The sequence below is a fragment of the Dreissena polymorpha genome, chromosome 2, assembly GCF_020536995.1.
Source record: "Dreissena polymorpha isolate Duluth1 chromosome 2, UMN_Dpol_1.0, whole genome shotgun sequence".
Classification (NCBI taxonomy): Eukaryota; Metazoa; Mollusca; class Bivalvia; order Myida; family Dreissenidae; genus Dreissena; species Dreissena polymorpha.
The window spans coordinates 47,785,641-47,809,571 of NC_068356.1; the positions used below are offsets into that span (position 1 = coordinate 47,785,641).

The 23,931-nt window shown below is 40.1% G+C and overlaps 1 long non-coding RNA gene across 1 annotated transcript; it reads left to right on the forward strand.

Moving 5' to 3' along the window:
• Positions 1 to 3,896: 3,896 nt before the first annotated feature.
• On the forward strand, positions 3,897 to 4,691 carry LOC127866958 (uncharacterized). Its single transcript, XR_008043182.1, has 2 exons — positions 3,897 to 4,039; positions 4,246 to 4,691. It is a non-coding gene; the product is annotated as an uncharacterized LOC127866958 (long non-coding RNA).
• Positions 4,692 to 23,931: the final 19,240 nt, after the last annotated feature.

Genomic DNA, 23,931 nt, shown 5'->3' on the forward strand with positions numbered 1-23,931 from the left:
AAATGAAACCAAAATTAAAGTGTACATGCACCGGGTAACATCTCCGGTCATTCAAAAAAAATCAAAGTGAAGCTACCAGACAGTTGCCGTCAAGCACGGTAACATAAAAATTTAAAAAGACAGGAAAAATATTGTTTAAAAGAAAAACTCCGGGAAATACCACTTCCGGCCCTGTTTTATTATTTTTTTATTACTTTTTTTTTTTTTAAGTATGGAGTGTGACAGTGGTCGTCAAGCACTGTCACCTATAAGAAACAAACTCATGCGACAAAATTCTAGGACATTGCTTAAGCATATTGTTGGTAAATTTATTCATTTACAGAAGTTACTAAAATAAATGACATGATACAGAAATGACGAAGTGATTTAAGTAAGATCGATTCACGAATCTTAACATGGAAGAATAAAAGATGACGGAGATGCCAAGATGGGTATATTGCAGGAAACACCCAAGTATTTGTGTACAAATTTCCCGTATTTTCCCGTACCAAAACAATGGCGAATGTTCGCGGACCACAACAATAGTTACTACATCCAGTGGTTCGTTGTAACAGTGGTCGCTAAGCACTGTCACATACGACCACCAGGAAAAGACTGGATTTAATAAGAAAATACAAAAACATCCGTGAATGTACGGGAACATCTCAAAAAGAAGGAAGCGCTGTACCGAAAAAAAAACTCATCTGCCACAGCAGGAATCTTTCCTAGGCCTTTTAGTGGAAAAAGACCCACTTCACGGGAAATAAACACATCCGTGAATGTGCAAAAGCACCTTAAACCTCTGTCATATAATGGAAAATTACAGGAAGTTTAATGTGGACGGCACCAGCTAATCTGGGACGATGCCTTACGCTCATGCATTAAAACCCCTTTTCGCAGAGCACTACTGATTAATTTCAATTTTGTAATTCCGACAATATTGTGATAAAAACCCGAGTTAAAAATAAAACAATAGGACATATACCTATTCAAAACAATTAATTTAATTTTCTCAAAATGTTTTAAAATAACTATTTACTTTTATACTCCGCGTACCCCGTAATACATGTACATTATCAACACCGCGAATAGGATAGAGTTTTCAGTAAAGAAACATCAGAGTATTTGTCTTGTTTGTTGTTTAAATACATTTTCAATATTCAGTGGCCTATTCTAATCGTCTGCTCAGGTAGAGCAGTCTATTTTTAGACATGTATAAAAACAGATATCGTATGAAATATTTCTTACAGTTAAGTTCTCATTCGCCGCAAAATTTGTTATAAAACGTGATTGTCCGGTGCAGTTTGTAACAGTTTCATTGCTTGTATAACAAACAAACGGCCACATGGTATTATTGCTGGGCAATTAAATTTTAATTGTCTTCTAATAGTAGGTTATGTAGTCTATTCTAGGCGTCCTATACGCTACGAGCCGTCTAGACGTGAATATATATTGTCTGTTTTCGAGGTCGCGTGATCAGTGGTGCGGATTAAAGTGCACCAGATGACCTGATGACCTGAATGTTTACAATATCTGCGTCGCTGATAAAAAATGTAAACAATGTGCCAAGAAAATGGGGTTTAACTCCATATAGTTTAATGAAGATGAAGTGGTTTGTGACCCAAATTGTTCAGCTATTGAAACAGACATAACTCAATGGATTATAATTATTATATTTGTTTATTGCTTATTAATGACCCAACAATATGTAATTGTTGTACTGAATTAAATTGATTGACGCATTTTGTTTTGTGTGTTTTGCAATAATTAATTAAAATGTCCCGTAAGCCGTAAAAATTTGCTTATCTGGTATACAATTAATTCGCCGGCCAGGAAATTCGAGTAATATTTCAATTGAAAATAGTTTACTCGTTTCTCGGGGCCAGGGAACAGGGAAAAGCCTGAACAGCCAGGACGAAAAAACCGGGAAGATAAAGTTCTAGAAGCGTTTACGAAGACAAAGTTTGGAAATGGCCTTGAAAAACAGCAGTCTGGATTTAGAGTAAAAGGCAACGCATTTATAAATGTCTGCAAACAGCGATACCAAAGAAGGGAAAGTGAACTTGACAGTATTGCAGTCTTCCCAGACTCCACAGAATTTGGCAGTATTGCAGTCTTGGTGGTAAAAAAGTTGACATTTGCAACCTACAACAAAGGGTTGATGTGATAGTGAATACCTGTCCTGGCAGTCTCGACCTCACCAGGTTGGCGACATCCAAGACTCTGCTAGTTCAATGTAAACCAGCAAAAAATGGATTGTAAGGTGGGTGCTCATGTCCATTCATTGTGTAGACAAGAAAAGGACAGGAGAAACCTGACCTTGTTTTTTAGAATATTGGGTCGAAAAGCTTTGGTAAGGCACCTGGGTTGATTTTTGTATTGATACACTCGGGTTTGGGGGCGTGTTGGGGCACTTGAGTTGATGGTGTGCTATTTTTGTTGGTACGGGCCGGTTTGTTTGGATTGTGGGTATATACAGGATGACCTGTCGCTGGATATTAAACATTTGTTTTTGTGTAGTGTTTTAATAATTATATTACAGGCCAATGGTATAGTTGTGGTCTATGGCAGGCGTTGCGCCAAAAGAGAGGTCGGACGAAAGCCATACCTGACTTAGGGGAAAGCTTTGATAAGGCACCTGAATTGATTTTTATATTAATACAATCTAGTTTAGAGGCATATTGAGTTAATGGGGTATGTCTATGTCCCAATGTGAGTATTGTGTGAGGAATTGTGAGCCTGTATATTTTATATGGTATTGTATTGTATATGTGTGTCTGTAACTGTGAGCCTGTAAAGGGCAGGAGTTACAGGACCTTGTTTGGAAAATGATTTTGTTTTTGCAGATTTGTATTTACACAATTTGTAGGCTTATATGCATAATCAAATTAAAGGCAGTCACAGTGACCATTGATTTCATTTAATTATGGCTTTATGGTTAAAGCGTATAGTTTCATAGTTGTGCAAATTAGCCATTCACTGAAACTGTTTTTGTTTATTATGTCTTTGCATTTTGTAAGCAAGCCTATTTGCACCAAGGCATAACCAATTGTGGGTTATTATTCTATGATTATAAAAAGGGGGTTATTGACATTTAATGGAGATGAATTAATTTTAAGTGTGGTATACTGCAGACGTCGCGCAGAAAGAGAGATCGGACGAAAGGCATTTATGTCGGTGTCTGTATACCTGGAGGCCCCCTTTGCGTAAATAAGTCAACTGACTTTTGCTCTGTAATGTTGTTATTGGTATCTAATAACTCAACATCACACCGCACCAAAACGGTTTCCATAGTAAGGGTACACTCCAGCTGCAACACCAAAAGCAGCAGCAGCAGCAACAGTAGTAGTAGTAGTAGTAAAAGTTTTGCTATAGTAGTAGTTACTATAGTTGTAGTTATAGTAAAAGCATAGTTGATATGAAAATAAGTTCTAGAGTAATGTTGAAAATTTTAATGGACGAATGAAGACAAAGTTCATTAAATGAATTCATTAATAAATGATTGATGATTGTTTCCTGGGAGATATATTTTATATCATATATTATGCCCAAATACCTAATAAGAACTCCACATATGCTACCTCCATACAATAAATGAATATTACCTAAAGTACGCGGAGAATGATTTTGCAGCAAGAGTTAAACTCATTAATGCGCCCGTTGCACTGAAGGAAAAACCTATTTGTTTTGCTGGAAAAAGTTGCAGTTTGTAGTTGTTTACTCAGATGGCAGAAGGTTAGTGGAGATCCTACACAAGGAAAAACAGAGGCTGTTCTGCGTTCTCTTCGTCCGACCATTTGTTCAATCTGGAATACCGCTCAAACTCAAGACGCGGAAATAACTCAGTCGGTTATATAGCAGAGTTTAGAACAGAGGTAGAGACTGTTTCTGTGCTCTGGACGTCGACCTGCGAAACAGGAAGATTTTAGTCTCAGTGAAATAAAGCCATAGCATCTGTAATAAATATAAACAAAGAAGCTGTTTTGTTCTGAAACTAGAGGGCAAACTCTAGGTCAATAGCTTCTCCCAGAAAGGAAAAACCAAAGGCTGTAGTCCTTCTGTAACTAGAGGAATAGTTCTATGTATTATATTATAACCTGACCTTTATTATCTAAATATTTAATGATGAATACTTAATATATATTAATGTTTTATTTATTATTTTTATTTTAACTGGGGTCACTAACATTTTTTTATATACAGAATTAACATTATTGTTTACATTATTTCTACAATACATTACTCTCAGCAATGATTCTTTAACAGAGACAGAGTTCTACAGTGTGGGTTATTCTGTGACCAGTGTGTAAATCTGTACAGTCAGCTGTTTACAAAGCACATCATTTATAACAAAAAGGAATACGTTCAAGTGGCCGATGTCGAAGGCGACGGAAGAATTTCTATTTACTTGTGATGGTCATCACTGCTGGGACAGGAGGAATACTGATTGCCGGAGGGTTATTAGTAACTAAGGGGTTATCTTTGGCCTGACCAGACACAACAGGGGGATTTGCATCTTTCCCCGTGAATTTTGCAATAGCTTCCGCAGCTCCAATCTGGGAGGGACGATAGCCGGACTCCCAGAGCCATCAAAAATGCTAATCTACTACGGGTCAGGGACAAATTTTGGGACAGGCGGTACATATTTCCCCTTATTATTAAAGAAAAGATAATTAATCCATGTAGTACTGATAGGAGGCGCATATTAACTTCCCTGCCATCCTGATCTCCCTTTGACCCCGTACAGTGAAGGATCAAAACATGCAGTTCTCCCAGAAAGAAAGAAAAGATAATTAATCCATGTAGTACTGATATGAGGCGCATATTTACTTTTCCTGCCCCGAAAAATGACTTAATAACTTGGGTAAATAACAGGTATACATACATTAATAAATTATTATTTATTTATGGACTTTTGTTTTCATCCATTTACTGTTTGATATACTATTAATGTGTTGTGTTATATGTATATTTCTAAATTATACGAGTCTCTATATTTGTACGAGTCTTAATTTTTGTATGAATCTTAACATTTGTATGATTTGGCGAAAGTGGTTACTTCCCAGAGGAATTAGATATATGTGTATACATTACGATAATATGAATGTTTACAATTGCTAAAAATGTGCAAATTCTGCAATAACAATACTCCCACCCTCACTGACAAATCTTTAGGCGGTACGGATTCTGGAAATTAGACAATGTCTGATAGCACATGCTTTGTGCATTATTTTTTAATTGTATGAGTCTTTATATTACATTATTAAGATGAATTCGTTTTATTCATTAACATTTGTTTTTGAATTTATATAATGGATATTTCAGCAATTTTGGGATTACATAAAAAAAATGGCGTAGCTCAACAGCGGGGACCTCCCAAAATTAGAAAACAAGTCAAACAAAAAAAAAAAGAAGAAAAAAGAAATCAGGTGCGACCAGAGGTGGAACCATCATCTAAAACAACAAAGATAAAGCAATAACGTAATATTTTTACGCAAACGCAATAACAATTTTATAAACACTGTCTGCACATATTTTGTGCTCTATTTTGCTTTTACTTAAATAGCAATTATGATGTAATATCATTACATAAATGTTGCTAGCAATACACATCGCACTTTATAACTTAAGGCGGTACAAATCTTCAAAGTTTGACACAGTGGCTGTGAGCACATCCCTTGTGCTTTCGCCCCTTATCCTTCCCACATTCCTGGCTGCCAGCCCCACCACATTCGGTGAAGAAAAAGGACCAATGGTAGGGCTGACAAAATAAGGAGCATCTGTTTCCACAAGCAATCGCTCTGTGGGTATTGTGCGCAATGCTAGTAGCGCTGCTGGTGACAAATCACTAGTTTTGTGGGTATACCCAACATAAGTATTTGGGAATGAATCCGTGAAGGCCCGGAACATTTCCAGGTCTCCACGGAAACAATGCAGGTGGATTCGCTGATTGGGACTAATTAATCCATGAAGTATTGATAGGAGGCGCATATTAACTTCCCTGCCATCCTGATCTCCCTTTGACCCCCTACAGTGAAGGATCAAAACATGCCGTTCTTCCAGAAAGCCCAGGACACGCCTTAGTAGAATGGACTGCCCCAACCATTCTGTATAGGGCACAGAGTGATCCAAACCCACCTCCCCAAACCCCACTACCTCGGGCCTGCCAAGTAATTTGGCGAACTGATTTATGTCGGTGTCTGAATACCTGGAGGCCCCCTTAGGGTGTAAACCAATGGTGGGAAAACACCGCATGGAGGATAGTGTTTTCAGTAGGGAAACATCAGGGTAGGTGGGGGGGTCACAAAAATTGGTAACCATAGCCTTCACGTTTACCTCTATTTCTACCAAAGGGGAGTGGTCCTTAAGATGAGTCAATATATTGCCATCCAGGCTCACCCCCACTTTGATAGACCATCTATCCAAGTGGCAATGGCTGTCAACAGCCACCTGCCACCTGGACTCCTGTTCCTCAGCTGTCAGGCAATAAGTCTCCTGAAAAAACTTTTGCTCATCACAAGTAAGAAGGGCCCATAGTCGGCCCAATACGCTCCAGTCTAATAAACTAAAGAAGGTATTTGCCTCTTCCCCTGTTAATCTCGCAATAGCTTCTGCAGCCCCAACCTGGGAGGGTTTTTCCCCACCCCCCTTGGGTACATAGCCCATCTTATATGCAAACAACGCCAAATCCCCTACAGACGTTCCATCCCGGACAACCCTGACCCCCAGCGCCATCAAAAATGCTAATCTTCTACGTGTAAGGGACTCACTTAGTGGGACCCTGAGGTCCATGACCTGCGGGACGTGAGATTTAAGAACGTGTCTCAAGTCAAAGGTCTCTCCGCAACCCCGGACCGGACAACACGAATCTACCCTAGGCCTTTTAATGGAAGAAATCCCATCATTCCCCCCCCATATCTTTCCCGCTGGGCCTGAGGCCTCTTCTTAAACCCTTCATTGCTCCGGACAGGCATTATTCGTGGGTCTAGAAGTGGGAGAGGTTGTACAAAATTGTATTTTCCCCTTTTGTCCCCTTCAAATTTTGGGACAGGTTGTGCATATTTCCCCTTATTATTAAAGAACGATTGGGATCTTTCCCAACGGCGGGGATCGAAACTTCTTCTCCCACGCGGCCGCCTACCATACCAAGGCCTACCATAACCGCGACAGTTCGAATACGGAGCGGCTTGGTTATGGTCAGCATTACTATGGCCAGCGACCGGGGAGGCACTTATGTTGTTATTGGCATCTAATACCTTAACATCTGGTGAGCATGCAGTGGGCACTTTACCGGACCGCTCAGCTATGATACGCTGGGCTGCCGCGGTCCACACCCTATCCCTCTCATCCATCTGCTCAGCCCAGCTTTTACTGGGTGTAGAACCCTCACCTTCTGGCTCTAACAGCAATCCTCATCAAAGGAAGACTCCACTTCCTCGACCGTTATTAGATCTGAATCCATCCTAAAACAATGAGGGTAGAATTAAAACACAAGTCAAGTCGTTGTAGTGTTGTTTGTTTTTTCCAATTCTAAAATCTTTAAAAATAGATTTTTGGAGAATAGGGCTTAATGCGTATATATTTACTTTTATCCCCGACTTATAACAGAGACTCTCTTTTAAACAAATTCTGGAAACACTATCAAAGATCAGCCTGCGCACACTGTACAGGCTAATTAGTGTTCACGGTTTAATTAGTGTTCACAGTTTAATACAATTAGACATGCATTGAGCACCATTGATCCTGAAATGACCATTGCAAGACAAATGATAAAACGCCTGTAAACATTGATCAGCCTGCGCACATTGCACAGGATTATCAGTGTTAACAGGTTGTTTGTTTTGTTGTTTTCTACCATTAAAATTAACATTTCGGACAACGATACTTTTGAATGTCCAAAGCATCAGTGGCCGTAACATTCACACATGATCCATGGTACCATTCATCGCAATGATCACACTGGATCATGAATCGGCCTTGCCAAGGTTTCCTACATAGACAGTATAATTGCCCATCTGTCGTTTCGTCAAGGTCAGATTCGGGCTGGTCCCTTTCTTTTGTTAGCCAGGCTGGCAAGGTTCTATCCCTACATGGTTTGAGACGATCATGGTTCATGACAAGGACTGCATTCTTTAGTTTGATTTGAAAGAGAAGGTGTGATAGTTTTCTTACCACCAGTCCGGGTCCTTTCCAAGGAGGGCATAGTTTTTTGCACTTACCTTTTATAGTGGCGGTGTCAAGGAGGTATACTGCATCCCCAACTTCGAAATTACGTTCTAACAAACGCAAATCGTAATTGCGCTTCATGCGCTTTGTGGTGGCCCTTAGTTTGCTCCTTGCGCACTCATGTGCGGTTTGGAGATCATTCACCAATTGGTGAGCATAATTTTCTTCTTCCATAGGTTTCCCATTTAAAGGAAACATTAAATTGGCCGGAGTATTTACTTCCCGACCCAACATTAGTCTGTTTGCCGTGAAACCTGTGCTACGGTTGACAGAAGCACGTAGTGCTCCTGCTATTTGCTGTAGGTTTTGGTCCCACCGGTTCTGGTGTTTGCCAATATAACACCGGACAGCGTCCATTAGCGTTCGGTTGTAACGCTCTACTTGGCCATTAGCTGTAGGACGGTACGGCGTGGTACGAGCCTTATGAATCTCCAGCACCTTGCATAACTCTGCGAAGAGCTTGGATTCAAAATTTCGTCCCTGATCAGAAAAAACCTGAAGGGGAAAACCAAATCTGGAGAAAAAATGATTTACAGCGGCTCGAGCTGTGTCCTCGGCCGTCTGCGTTGGGAGGGGTACACATTCGACCCATTTAGTGAACTGGTCCACCATCATGAGTATATACTCATTGCCATCGCGTGTTTTTGGTAATGGACCTAAAAAATCCAAATGGACCCTCTCCATGGGAGCTCCAGCCTGATACTCTGTCATGGGACCTTTTCCCTTCCGATCGGATTTTTTATTCCGGTTACAGGCCTCGCACACGGACACATATCCGGCCACCTCTTTGCTCATACCGTACCAGGTGAATTTCTCCTTGACCTTCTCCTTGGTTCTCTTGATGCCCTGATGGCCCGCGGAGGGAATATCATGATTCAACCGGATTGCATCCTCCCTCAGGGACTTTGGCATTACCAACAGCTTATCTCCAGTCACAGGATTGTTTTCATATAAAACATCATCAATTAATAACAATTGACTTTTGTTTAACCAATGAAACTTAGCACCTGGACTGGCTGCAAACAATTCCGCTTCCCCGGGCTCGATCCCCTTGCTCAGCCACTGCAGAGCAAAGCTTAAATCCGGATCCTGACTTTGCGCCTCTAGCAAATCCACACATGTGAAACCCCAACTGCTGGGTTCCGACACGGCTGGCCCGGCTTGAACCTCCGGTTCCGGTTCTGGAACACAGGCACATACCCAAAAATCGCCACCAACTGTCAACACATCAACCTGACATGAATTCTGAAACAAATTTTTCAAAATGAGGTCTTCCTCCTGCAATTCAGGATCCGACTTGCCACTCTTGTCTCCTGTTGCTGCTCCTATAACCTCACTGACGCTGCCAGTCTCACCATTGTCTCCTTCAGTGCTCTCGTCGGTGAACACCCCAATGTCACGGACGACTGATTGCACTGTTGGCAGCACCAATGGAACGGCATCATCAACGTCCTCAGTGAATGCATCCCACAGATCCGCACGCTGGCAGTGCTTGCACCCTCCACAAGGCAAATCTCCAGACCGAATATCGCATGAGCCCTCGGGAATACGGGAAAGAGCATCCGCATTCGCATGCTTTCGGCCAACCCTGTGTTGCAGCACCATATTAAACTGTGATAATTCCTCCATCCATCTAGCCAGCTGTCCCTGTGGTTGCTTAAAGCGCAACAGCCACGTTAAACTCGAGTGGTCAGTCCTGATTGTGAAAGGTCTACCTAACAAATAGTGTCTAAATTGACGCGTAAACCGTACTACCGCCAGTAGCTCCTTCCGGGTAGTGCAATAACGCCTCTGTTCTTTGGTCAGGGCGTAGCTACCGTACGCTATCACCCGTTCCTCCCCATCTTGAAGCTGGATGAGTTCTGCTCCTATGGCAACATCCGACGCGTCGGTATCCAGGATAAACTCATCATTCTGATTTGTGAGCCCTAGTACGGGTGGAGACGTCAATGCCCTTTTCAATGCATCGAACGCTTTTTGTTGCTCATATTCCCACCGGAAGAGACTCTTGCCCGTGACCTGATACAATGGCGCCGCTATATCAGAGTAATTTTTGATAAAAACTCGGTGATAATTTGCTAAACCGGTGAACCTCTCAACCTCCTTGGCACACCTAGGTATCGGCCAATCTAAAACAACCTGAATGTCGGTGTCTGTCATGGCAATCTCATTGCTGCTCACTCTGCGACCCAGAAACTCAACCTGTCGCTGAAAAAGAACACACTTTTTGGCCTTTAACTTCAAACCATGCAAACGAAATCTGGAAAAAGCTTCCCGCAGATTTGTCAGATGATCAGCAAATGAGCTACCCAAAACCATGACGTCATCCAGGAAAGCCAACATGGTCTCCCAATTGAGACCCCTAAGAACCAGGTTCATTACCCGGGAATAGGTCGCGGGGGCATTGCAGAGTCCGAATCCCATTTTTACATGTTGGAAGAGGCCGTACTTCGTTACAAACGCAGTCTTCTTCCGGTCCTCCTCCGCAATGTTCACCTGCCAATAAGCCGAGTTTGCATCGAGCTTAGAAAACCAGACACTGCCTGCTAGAGTGTCTAGACAGTCATCGATCAGGGGTAAGGGAAATACATCCTTAACAGTGACGTCATTTAACTTCCGGTAGTCAATACACCACCTGACGCTACCATCTCGCTTCCGGATCAACACTGGGGCTGAGGACCACTCCGATGTCGATTCCTCAATCACACCGGCCCTCAACATCTTATCGAGATGAGACTCCTCCTCCTGTACAAACATGGCGGGTGTCCGCCGCATACGCTCTGTGACCGGTAGGGCGCTTCCGGTATCAATAGTGTGTGAGATAGCTGTGAAATTACCCAGGTCAAACTCATCCCTGGCGAACACATCTTGATACTCGGTCAGCAGGTCCGCTAACTGCTTCCGCTCTAACTCATTTAGATGCTCTCCGGAACGTTCGTATAATTCCCGGATGTGCTCCGGTAATGCTTTCGTCATCACCGGATCCACACGAGAGCAAGCTTGTACCCGGCATCCCATTGAATTTGGGGCAAAAGAATCCTTGGATAGGTACTCTGCAACTGGATACGCCCTTGCAATAAGAGAATTCTTTTTGACCAGTTGAAAGCGGTCCGTAGGGTTGACTAGGCACAATACGGGATCAGAACCCGCAGACAGTACCACCCTAGGGACAAGTAGCTTCGAGTTACCAAAAGATTCAACCACATAATCTGTCTCAGATTTAGGCATCTGGCATTTAACCTTCATAACTGAATTTGGGGGTACTACACGCCTCTTCCCCACTCGCACTTCCGCGATCTGCCTATGTCCGTCTGTTGACCCTATGTCTAGGCTCAGAACCTGTCCATCAAAAATTAGAATGGCTTCTGCCATGTTAAGAATAGCTTTCCCACGATTAACCAGGATATCAAAACCGAGGAGCATATCTGTATCTATTGGGGCAACATACAAATTTTCCGTATACCAACAGTTGCCAATTTGTAGCTTTACTGGGCATACAATAGAACCATGCATGGACAATTTCCTGCCTGCAGTCAACAGTTTGACGTCACGTAGCTTAGGAGGGGGATGTTTCATGGATTTATATATTTTATCCGAATTAATGCTGACCTCGGCAGCTGAATCAACCACCGCGTTTACCACTATGTCGCCTACCTGAACCTTCATGCAAAACTGTGAAACCGATCCGAGTTGGTTAACATGAACCACTTCCGGTTGACCTGACTGTTCAGTTGTTATTACCTCCACAGGCGGCGCCCTCCCCTTTTTGGCCACGAACGTCAAGGTCGGACATGGGCCGCGAAGCCCGACCTTTTCTAGTTTAAAGGTTGTTGAGGGGCAGGGGCGGGCTGTGGGCATTCCCGCTGAAAATGACCTAAACCCCTACATCTATAACATACCACATCTTGCCTTCCACCTCCGCGTCTTCCGGGTCCTGGTGGAGGCGCATAGCCAGGGCGACCCCTCCTGTTCGCTACAGGCTGGTAAGGGTACCTACCTCTGTTAGCACCACTATACCCTCCGCGCTGCGCACCCACTGGGATTGCATTGCGATTATTGTAGGGGTTGTACTGGTTCGGGTATCTAGGTGGACCGCCGGCACCCCTACCCTCGGCGTACCTACCCTGGTTTTGGCCATAAAATCCCCGATTAGGGGCGTTCCCTTGATAGGGAGAATTATTCAAACCTCTATTACGGGGCGGCTGACCCAGTTGTTGGGATCTGGGATCAACGCCCGAATTTCCCCCGGCCCCGGACAAATGCCCAATAGCGCCCTCTAGGCGCTTCTACCGCCTGAACCAACCTACCAACAGTAGACCCATCCACTGCAACTGGGTTTGGCTCTATATTTACGGCGTGCACCCGCTTTGAGTCTTCTGGCCTTACCTTAGCACCATCCCTGGGAACAGAAGCACATGCTGCGAGGACATAATTATGCATTTTAATTTTGTTCATGGCGTCTCCCATTGAGGTGGGTACTTGTAGGCTCACATGTTTGCCTGCCTCCTTATCGCTCAGGCCTTGGCAAAACTTTGCCACCGCCTGTTCGGTAGCATATTTTGAAGGCAAGTCCCTAAAGGCTTTAGTTGCCAGCGTCAGAACACGGTCTGACCAATCTTCCAGGGACTCACCTGATGCCTGGTGGGCAACCTGAAAACGACCCTGAGCCGTGGCGGAGAGCTCCTTTGCCCCAAAACGCTCCTCCAACCGCTGCATAAGATTAGCGTACTGTACTTGAGTATTTCCTTCGGTTAACACCGCGTAAAAATCTGATGCCTTTCCTATTAAACACCAGGCTAGGCACTCTGCGCTTTCCTCGTCTGACCATCTGTTCAACTTGGCGTACCCTTCAAACTTACCCCGAAAGACTGGCCAGTTGCTGCGGCCGTCAAATTGCAAAGCTTTGGGAAGCTTGGTGAGTACATCCCTCTTTAAAGGGGTAAGGAGGTTTGGTGTGATAGGTGGAAGTGAGACGGAAGTAGTATGTGGTATGGTAGGCGGAAGTGGGACGGAAGTAGGGACGTTATTCGTTACAGGTATTACTGCTGGGACAGTAAGAATATTTGGGGCTGGAGGGTTACTTGGGATTGTCATTACTGCTGGGACAGTAGGGATATTTGGAGCTGGAGGATTACTTATAGTTGGGCGGTTGTTTGGAGCTGGTGTGTTGTTTGTAGCTGGAGGGTTGTTCGTAACTAGGCCAGACACCACAGGGGGATAAATTGTGGCTGGAGTACTTGTCACCGGAGGACTTGGGAGAGCTCGTGCAGCGTTTAAAAGTGACAGTTGATGCAAAAAGGCCTCATTGTCGTCACTTAACACGCCCAAGTGCAGGCGGGGACGAGTTATTGGGGAACGGGTCTCTGTCTTGAGCGTCGTCACTGGACTGTGCCACTTTAGCACAGGTTCCCTATCTGGTCGTCCCGGGGGCAGATTAAATTCCCTAGATATCCTTGGGGTCTGGGACAATGTCACATAGGACTCTGGCCGGGGCAAGTTTTTTGCCTCTTGGGGATCTTGCCCATAGTTTAATGAGCGGGATGAAGTTCAGTGCTCCAGCTAGGATTTGAAAAGGGCAGGGGGGCTTTTTTTGTCAAAAGGGCACTTTCGACGCGCAGTATTTTGTCAAAAGGGCACTTTCGACGCGCAGTATTTTGTAAAAAGGGCACGTACGAGCGCGCAGGTGTTTCTGGAATGCTTACTATTGCATGTTAATTTATATGTTATAAATAATTGTATTATTCCCATTATCATTAAACCATTCAAATATAATGTCTACAATGAGGATTAAAGTAATTACAATGTAATAAGAGATTTATGAATAATCATATGTAAAAAAAAAAAAAAAAAAAAAAAAAATTTTTTTTTTTTTGGGGCGGGGGGGAAGGGGGGCAGGGCGGAGGTTCGGGGGGGCAGGGCGGAGGTTCGGGAGGGCAGGGCGCGGCGCCCTTCGATTTAGGCCTAGCTGGAGCACTGAAGTTGTTTGTGACTTAAAACGTTCATAACTAGCATTTAAGTCAGCCTCAAGAGCTGTAATTTGGGCCATGAGTTGGGCTTTCTCGCGACTTACCGGATCCTCCAACACAGGCATATTTGCTCGCCTTCCGTGTGGGTACATGGGACTACTTGCATTTTCCGCACCGTCCCCATACCACAGGGTTTCTCTAAATAATGCGGGGTTAGTGCTAAAATCTAACTCGGTCATGTCACCCAAGGTCAGCGGCCGCCCTATAATTGTACCCAAGGTATTTGGTACCAAATTTCCCGTGTTTTCCCGTATCACAACAATGGCCTGTGCCAGTTGTCTGCCCACCCCCAGAATATTGCATAATGTAGTGGGAGTGTCAAAATTCACACGAACTTTCCTGGGGGCTACCAGTGAAAATGGTGGGGTATATCAACTTCCCATATCCATTATTAATTTAGAACTTTAAAGGGTAAATAAAGAAAATTTAAACAAAACCAATAAAAACGGACTTTAAGTTACTTAATCAAAAAATTCTTAAATGAAAAGTTGTGCTACAATGGTAAGGACAATGAAAACGTTTTTCAAAACAAAAAAATAATAAAATAAAATTCCTATCATGTGCCTATCTTCCACGTGAACTTAAGCCCTCAATCGTGGTGACAACAACAAAGATGGCCGACACGGACGAGTTAACACGTGGCCGGGAAATTCAAATAAAATTTCAAATGGAGTATGGCGTCAGAGTATTCCTACGTTGCGTGGCTGGTTCAAACCAATAACAAAATTGTTAAACTACAACATGTGGTCCACCACGTGGTTTACCAAAAAGACAAAACCTGGAAACAAAAACACATGAGACACTGAATCCTGCCGACAACGCCAATGTTGTGTTTTATTCCGGTTAGCTTTGGTGTTCGTGGACCGTACTGGTAGACTAATCAGGGAAAATACTAAAGGGTGACTTACGATGCGATACGTTTCCCGGCTTCTTTAATGTGCACAACAGTTCAACACGTCCTCACTCGTGAGCGTCTGGTCTAGGAAGGGCTGTTTGGCTGCACTCTCCCATCCACGAGAATCCCGGACCCGCTTCTCGTGGAGCTCGGCCAACATCCACTAACATCTACGCGTAGTTCAATGGAGGTTGCACATAGACGACTGGTGCCCGGCACTACAAATCAATAACTTTATAATTGATGATTCTGTTCTTTTAACTACATTACTAATTTACCAAAACAATGTGAAACACATTTTTATGCCCCCAAAGGAGGGCATATAGTGATCGCACTGTCCGTCTGTCTATCCGTCACACTTTGCATTTAGGTTTCGAAAAAATGCTCATAACTTCTATGTCGCTTCAGATGTAACATTTATATTTGGTATGCATGTGTATATGGACAAGGCCTTCCCATACACACACAAATTTGTACCCCTTTGACCTTGAACTTAGGGTCGGCTTTTAGGTTTTGAAAAAATGCTCATAACTTCTATTAAAGCGTTTATCGGGGGCGTATGTCATCCTACGGAGACAGCTCTTGTTTTTGCTACTGTCCTCTGCACAAACCATGATATATCTGCATATATGCATCCAACCAAATCAGTAAAACTATTTGTCACTTAATTACAGTAAACTTATTGCATGTTAACTTTTCAACAATATATATACATACATGTATATATAATTATATATAACAGATCTTGAAAAAAAACTCACATCAAACTTCAAATTGTTTTAGTAAATTATAGGCTTTAATTGGTATTGTGACATTGACACCACTCATGCATGCGACTATACAATTATACAACTATGGAGCACATTATTTATGAGAAATTCCAATACATCAACATATCGTCTCAGATTTAAGGCAGATAATCTAGTGCTTTTTGCTGCCATTTTTACTATTACACATTTTTTCATTTTATGTTATGATGCATTGATCTTGTTTCTAAATTAACCAAGCAATCATGTTAAACTTTTGAAGAAACTGGTTTGACCCCCAGTGTGGGAGCATTCTTAAGAAATCTCCAAGAGACACCCAAGTACTGGTTCTAGGCCCAGGAAAAGAACTCAAGAGCATTTCACATACATGTACGTAGTTAGTACTTTAAATTTAATCAAACTAAAAATGGGTTAAAACTAACAACTGAAGCCCTTATTAATACATTTTATTTTGAATCAAGCAAATGTGCAAATTCATTAAAAATAATGAGTAAAATTTAAAAATTCTACTTTAAAGTAATCAAGATAATTTAGATCATTTTCAGAATATTTAATGATGATAATGATACAATTATATATTCCATAAATGATAAAATAAAACATATAATGTTAATTTATGAAAAAAAACTTTTAAATTTTATCAATATCATGGTAATTACAACTAGATACAGGCAATTAGATCAGAAACGTGCATTAATTATATTAACCCATTCATGCCTAGTGTCCTGAAAAAAGGACATTGCAAACAGCGTAGACCCAGATGAGACGCCGCATAATGCGGCGTCTCATCTGGGTCTGCGCTGTTTGCTTAAAGAAATTTCTGTAAGAAATATTCTAAATATAGAAATAAATATACCAGACAGCCCTACTTTTGGAAATAAATTGATCCAATTTAGAAGGATGGGAGAGTCCACTGGGCATAAATGGGTTAATGAACAACCCAGACATTTGTAGTGATTTATGGTCACTATTTGATTAACGTTCTATACATGACCTGTCATTAAAGGTATTTTTTAGCCAGTACTACAATCGGCAATGATAGTCTGTATTGCATACATATTCCAACGTCTATTATCGATTCGCATCCTCAAACTGAACAAATATTTAATGTTTACATCGCGAAACGTAATGCATCGAGTTTCACTTTCGGTTTGGTTGGTTTTGTAAACACCGTACTTTCATCTTAAAAATTGGATGATAGGGTGATTAAATAATAATGGAAAAGTAAACCACTTGGATAATAGGTCAAAATGCAACACAAATGAACGTTAATAGTGCTCTTAATATCAAAGTTTCGGTAAAAAGTTTGGCGCTAGTTCAACGCGCATGTATACAGCCTCATAACAATAGACTGACAACCTTTTGGGTAGTAAAGTAGTAATACAAGGCAATATGGCGACCGTTAGCCACGAGGCCTATCTTACGGAGGAATCCGAGATAGCCGATGTATCACGATTGGTAATCAAATGTAACGAGATATTGAAATTGTTAAAACAATTAACAAAGATAAACAATCGTTGTTAAATGTAATCATGCATACAAAAAACAATATAACGCAGGTTGAGATGAATAAATATTTATTTTAAATCAGTATTTTCAATTCAGATTATATTAATACAAATTTAGTTCGATGTAGCCATCAACAATTCAGTGCATTTCAACCTTTTGCACATGCGCATTAGGGACGGTGATTATCCCGGTGCATAGATCGTAAATAAAAGTATTCTATATCTCCTTATGTCACGTGGTTTATCGCGAGGGATCAGTTATTGTGATAGATCTTCATATCAATGCTTAGACGCTTTATAAACGGTGTTCTTGTAAACTTGTTCCACCATGGCAACAGCAACAACAACTATGGCAAAAAATCGCGGTAAATCAAAACTTTTTGTACGTCTCCATATTGCGTTATATCATTGGTGTTTTTATGCGCCTTTCTTCGAAGAAGAGGAGGTTAATTGTTTTTTGCCTGTCAGTCATTCTGTCTGTCATGTTGTCTGCTGTCATTTTGTCTGCTGTCTTTTTGTCCCTAAACTTTAACCTTGGTTTAAGTCTAAAGTTTGATAACTTTGCAATATTAAAAATAGCAAATTCATATTTGGCATGCATCTGTATCTCATGGAGCTGCATATTGTGAGTGTTGAAAAGTCAAGGTAAAGGTCATCCTTTTCAAGGTCAAATATTGTATGTTTCTGTCTCGAAGCTTTAACCTTGCTTTTAGTTTGGCCATAAATTTTTGAATATTGAAGATAGCAACTTCATATTTTGCATGCATGTGTATCCTACCGTAACCCAAATTCAACGACACCTAAATTCGACGATGTTCTATTTGTATTGATTAAATGGATGATTTTTGTCTTGGAATCATTTCAAAGTAATACAGCCGAGTTTAAAATTATTATTTTGTGCCATTAAACATTTATTATTTCATTTGTTATTTGCTAAATATTGCTTCATGTAACCGTTACAACGTTGAACTTGGGTCACACTGGGATATCTCATGGAGCTGCACTTTTTGAGTGGTGAAAAGTCAAGGTGAATGTCATCCTTCAAGGATAAAGGTAAGAAAAGGCTCTGACAGTAGATGGCATTGTGCTTCTGACAAACATAGCTTTTGTTAAAATAAACGTAGCAAATAATGCAGCATTGTGAGTTTACGTGATTTTGTAACATATGCACTTACAATTCAGAAACATTTTTTCAATTTATTTGTTAGCCATTGGCCATTCTCTTACTTCATAACCAGTTTTTATTATCCTTTATTCTCATAATATCGGACCTCCTCATTGCATCGGGACTTTAATAGGTACATTCGGAAAAACCCTCAAGAAGTGCAGGACGTTCAATGTTTTTCAATTTTTAAAAGTTATATTTCATTTGCTGTATATTAATGACTATTAAGACGATCATTTAATTTGATTTCAGGTTTGGGTTCGAAGTATGTCATGTTTTCATCCTGGGTGATGATGTAATTTTCAAATTATTTAAGACATAATTTTGTAGTTTGTTTATGATTTATTAGTAGGTTTATAAAATAGTTTATAATCCGCTTATTTGTGAAATAATTGTATTAATAGTCACAGAACAATATGAGCAAGAGTTCGTTTTTACATAAGGAAACTATTTATAGAACAAGAACATGAGCATAGAAACAAACCTTAACAACTGATCAGAAGGGCCGATATGATGAGATTCGGTTTCCATGATACATATTTCTACAGGGAGTTAAGTCTAGCCAGTATTTTGTCAAAACATTGCTGATTTAAATGCAGTTTTTTGTTGTTATGCCCTAGAACACATGTTTAACTTTAGATTGACACATAAAACAGGTGTGTATTTAAATATTTTCACTTAAAATATTAAGATGTATTCATTAAGAGGGCCGATACCACGGGTACACATGCTAAACATATTTAAACTTCATTTTTTATGCACGAAAGGGCGAGAATACGATGACTAGAATGCCAGAACTGGATAGTACGATGGCGACAGTGCAACAATACGATGGCGACAATACGATGGCAACAGTACGATGATGACAGTGCGAAAATACGATGGCGATAGTGCGATAGTACGATTGGGACAATGCGAGAGTGCGATGACAAGAGTGCGAGAATACGATGACTAGAGTGCAAGAAAACGATGACAACAGTGCGAAAATACAATGACAACAGTGCGACAATACGATGGCGACAGTACAATATGACTATCTCATTGTCGCCATTGTACTATCGCACTTTAAATTAGCAATGTGAACAACTACATAATATTACCTACTAATATTTACCAAAACTTTAAAATACTGGGACAATGACATTTTTTACCTGTTCATTTTTTTACAGTTAGTATTAATAATCATCATCATCATCAATTGGTCGACAATAAATAAACTTCTGAATGTATTTTAAACTAGAAATGGCACGGTAGAGGCTGACGCGTATCTGCACGCCATTTTTATGTCCCCCACTATAGTAGTGGGGGACATATTGTTTTTGCCCTGTCTGTTGGTCTGTTGGTTGGTTGGTTGGTTGGTTGGTTGGTTGGTTGGTTTGCACCAACTTTAACATTTGCAATAACTTTTGCAATATTGAAGATAGCAACTTGATATTTGGCATGCATGTGTATCTCATGGAGCTGCACATTTTGAGTGGTGAAAGGTCAAGGTCATCCTTCAAGGTCAAAGGTCAAATATATGGGTCAAAATCGGTCATTTAATGTACACTTTTGCAGTATTTCAATATTCAAGATAGCAACTTGATATTTGGCATGCATGTGTATCTCATGGAGCTGCACATTTTGAGTGGTGAAAGGTCAAGGTCAAGGTCATCCTTCAAGGTCAGATGTCAAATATATGTGACCAAAATCGCTCATTTTATGAGTACTTTTGCAATATTGAAGATAGCAACTTGATATTTGGCATGCATGTGTATCTCATGGAGCTGCACATTTTGAGTGGTGAAAGGTCAAGGTCATCCTTCAAGGTCAAATATATGGGTCAAAATTGCTCATGTAATGTCACTTCTGCAATATTTAAGCTAGCAATTTTATATTTGAAATGCATGTGTATCTCATGGAGCTGCACATTTTGAGTGGTGAAGGGTCAAGGTCAAGGTCATCCTTCAAGGTCAAACATCATATAGGGGGACATTGTGTTTCACAAACACATCTTGATTTAAATAGGTGTGCCCCAGGGTTTGTAATGGGGCCATGCATAGTTGAGATTGACCGTATTGTCATAAGAGAAGTTCAGTATCAATTAGACGTGAATTGGTATAGAAATGAAGAAGTTATAGTAAAAGGCAATTTTGGGTGGGTGTGACCTATGTGGGCAGGGCCCCCCAGGGTTATTAATGGGGCCATGCATAGTTCAGATTGACCGTATTATCATAAGAGAAGTTCAGTATAAATTTGAAGTCAATTGGTGTTAAAATGAAGAAATTATAAGTAATTATAAGTAAAATGCAATTTTGGGTGGGTGTGGTCTATGCGGGCGTGGAGCCCTAGGGTTGGTAATGGGGCAATGCATAGTTGAGATTGACTGTATTGTCATAAGAGAAGTTCAGTATCAATTTTAAGTAAATCCTTGTTGAAATGAAGAAATTATAGTAAAAGTCAATTTTGGGTGGGTGTGGCCTATGTGGGCGGGGCGCCCCAGGGTTGGTAATGGGGCCATGCATGGTTGAGATGGACCGTATTGTCATAAGAGTGGTTCAGTATCAATTAGAATTGAATCCGCGTAAAATTGAAGAAGTTAAATTAAAATAGCCAAAAAAAAGGAGTGAAAATCTCTGACCTGGCCCCACCCCAACCCCCACAACTTTTGACCCAGGGGTCAGTTCAAAATTCCAAATAGTGAAGGGTCGCACATATGCTCATAGCTACCATGTGTGTAAGTTTCAAGGTTCTAGTGCTAAAAGTGTAGGAGGAGTTAGTGGCCAGGACGAGCGTACAGACAGACGGACGGACGGAGATAACCACAATTAGCTAGAAATGTTAAGCACAATAAGAATAAGTTCCACGCTTAAATTCCAGGTCCCTATATCAAATAACACCATTGGGAGTGTGTTTTATCCTTAAGACAAATTTTTTGTTTGTTAATAATATTTATAGACATGTGTTGGTTAACTTGCATTTATGAAGTTATAGATATTTCTGTACATATTTAGAATGTTTGTCTTTATATGTTTGTTTTTTTATAAGTGATTTCAACACCAGTGCGGAAAATGCGACGGACTAGGCTTTATGGGAAGACTAGGGTATTATTAATATTAATACAAAAATTAATACTTTATATTAGTTTGATGATATAACTTGAAAACAGTCATTGTTTGGAGCAATATTAATAGACTTCTTTAGACTCCTGAAATAAGGAAATATGTATGAACTTATCACTTTATATAGAAATTTCATTATATTTAATATTGTCAAAGAGTACAGAATGTTCATACTTGTAATGTTATTGTTTTATTTATTTTAATGACATATTAAGATAAAGGTATGATATGTAACTCAATTATGAATTTAAGAAAGAAATTCTATCAAAATGTATGTGAAAAATTTATGAAAAATCATTTATGTTTATAGATGAAATATTGTTTAATTATAATTGATATGACTCTTCCATGAAAATTAATTGTTAACTTCCTACTATATCAGGTAAATCCAGTGAATCCTAATGTCAAAATTGGGCGCAACATGAAAAAAAAAGTTGGTCGGCTCATGCGGAAGGTGAGTGGTTTATAAATCACAATTGTTTTGTGTTCTTTATAGATGTACATGTCATGTCGTTCCCGGAAATTTTGTATTTGTATGTAGATTTTTAATTTTACAATGTCTTCAATGATTTTAATTACAATCACAGTGAAAGGCCTGGATGTTTCATTTATGTCAAATTATCATATGAAATGTGTGTGTCCTTAAAGTGTTTAGACATATTGATTCTTGTTTAGAGGTCAAAGACATTGCTGTATGAATGATTGACACACAGCTTTTTAAGATTTTTATTAAAAAACTGGAATGTTTATTCCAGGTTGAGCGCTTGTGTAGGGCCCCAGGTGCCCCTTTGATGGCATTCATTTCTGTCAGTGCTGCTGGACTGATCGAAGTTTCTGGTGAATATTCTTTTGTGTTATGACCATGTAATGTTGGAATTTTTTAAATAATATTAGTTACTTATTAATTACCATTTTGTATCTGTATCTGTATGCCCCCTTTAAAAAAAGGGGTATATTGTTTTTGGCCTGTCCGTCTGTCAGTCTGTCATTTTGTTTGTCTGTCCAAAACTTTAACCAATATTAAAGTTTTGTCATAACTTTTGGAATAATGAAGATAGCAACTTCATATTTGGCATGCAAGTGTATCTCATGGAGCTGCACATTTTGAGTGGTGACAGGTTAAGGTCATCCTTCAAGGTCAAAGGTAAAAAATAAATAAAAATCAAAGCGGCACATTAGAGGTATTGTGTTACTGACAAACACATCTCTTGTTAATCTATATTTTTTGTTACAGGGTCTCCCAAACTTTTGGATGAACTTAAAAGTTCAGCAGGAGGCGGTTTATTACAAGTGGTCAAACCAGCAGTCCAGACCACATCCAATCCTGGTTTGACTTTTGAAATTGATTGTTTAAGTAATTTTTTTGTTGCAGCTGTGTTTTTAATTTATTCATCACTTTTATCATAAATTTGACAACTTTCATTATAAATCAATAATAAAACTTTGACAGTGCAAATTATCATCTAAATATAGGCATTTCTAGGAAATTGTTGAATAGAGAGATGATTATCTTTTGAAGTTTAGATACCGAAAGTGCAAACATTAGCTAGCACTTCAGATGTTTAGGCCAAGCAAGATAAACCTATCTATGTTCAACACAACTCTTAATATGTGTAGTTTTTTATTATATCATCACTTCATTAGCAGAGGCACCTATAGAAGTCCCTTTGTCGGGCGGTCCGTTCGTCAGTCTGTTTAAATGGGATAAGTTGTTCCTGCTTATCCTCATCATTCCATGATACATATATTTAGTAATTTACTGTGCAGTTTTCCACTATGATAAATACATTACTGAGCAAACATCTGCTTGAAGTTCTGTAAAATGAAACAACTATCACACATTCTAGTATCTAACAATATTGGCTTGATCATTCGATCATTAACTTTAAAGCTATTGCCTTGAATGTTTAAAAATTAATGATATACAATGTAAGATTGATTATTGATTTTAAAATTAGTCTGAGTTATTTTTAAAGTTTCAGATGTTGTTGATCTGAAATGCATAGATGTGTCTGGAATCGAGTGGGACACAATCAATGCCTTGAAGTGTCGGATGGCATATGCACAAATATTGTGTACAAAAGGCAAGCTGTAGAACATTTTATTTAGTGTTTCTCATAAAAATCTTTTGGTTTTTCAATTTCATTAAAAATTGTTTTTTTTATGTCCCCTTTAAAAAGGAGGTATATTTTTTTTGGCCTGTGTGTCTGTCTTTCTGTCCCAAAACTTTAACCTATGTTTTAGTTTTTTCATAATTTTTGCAT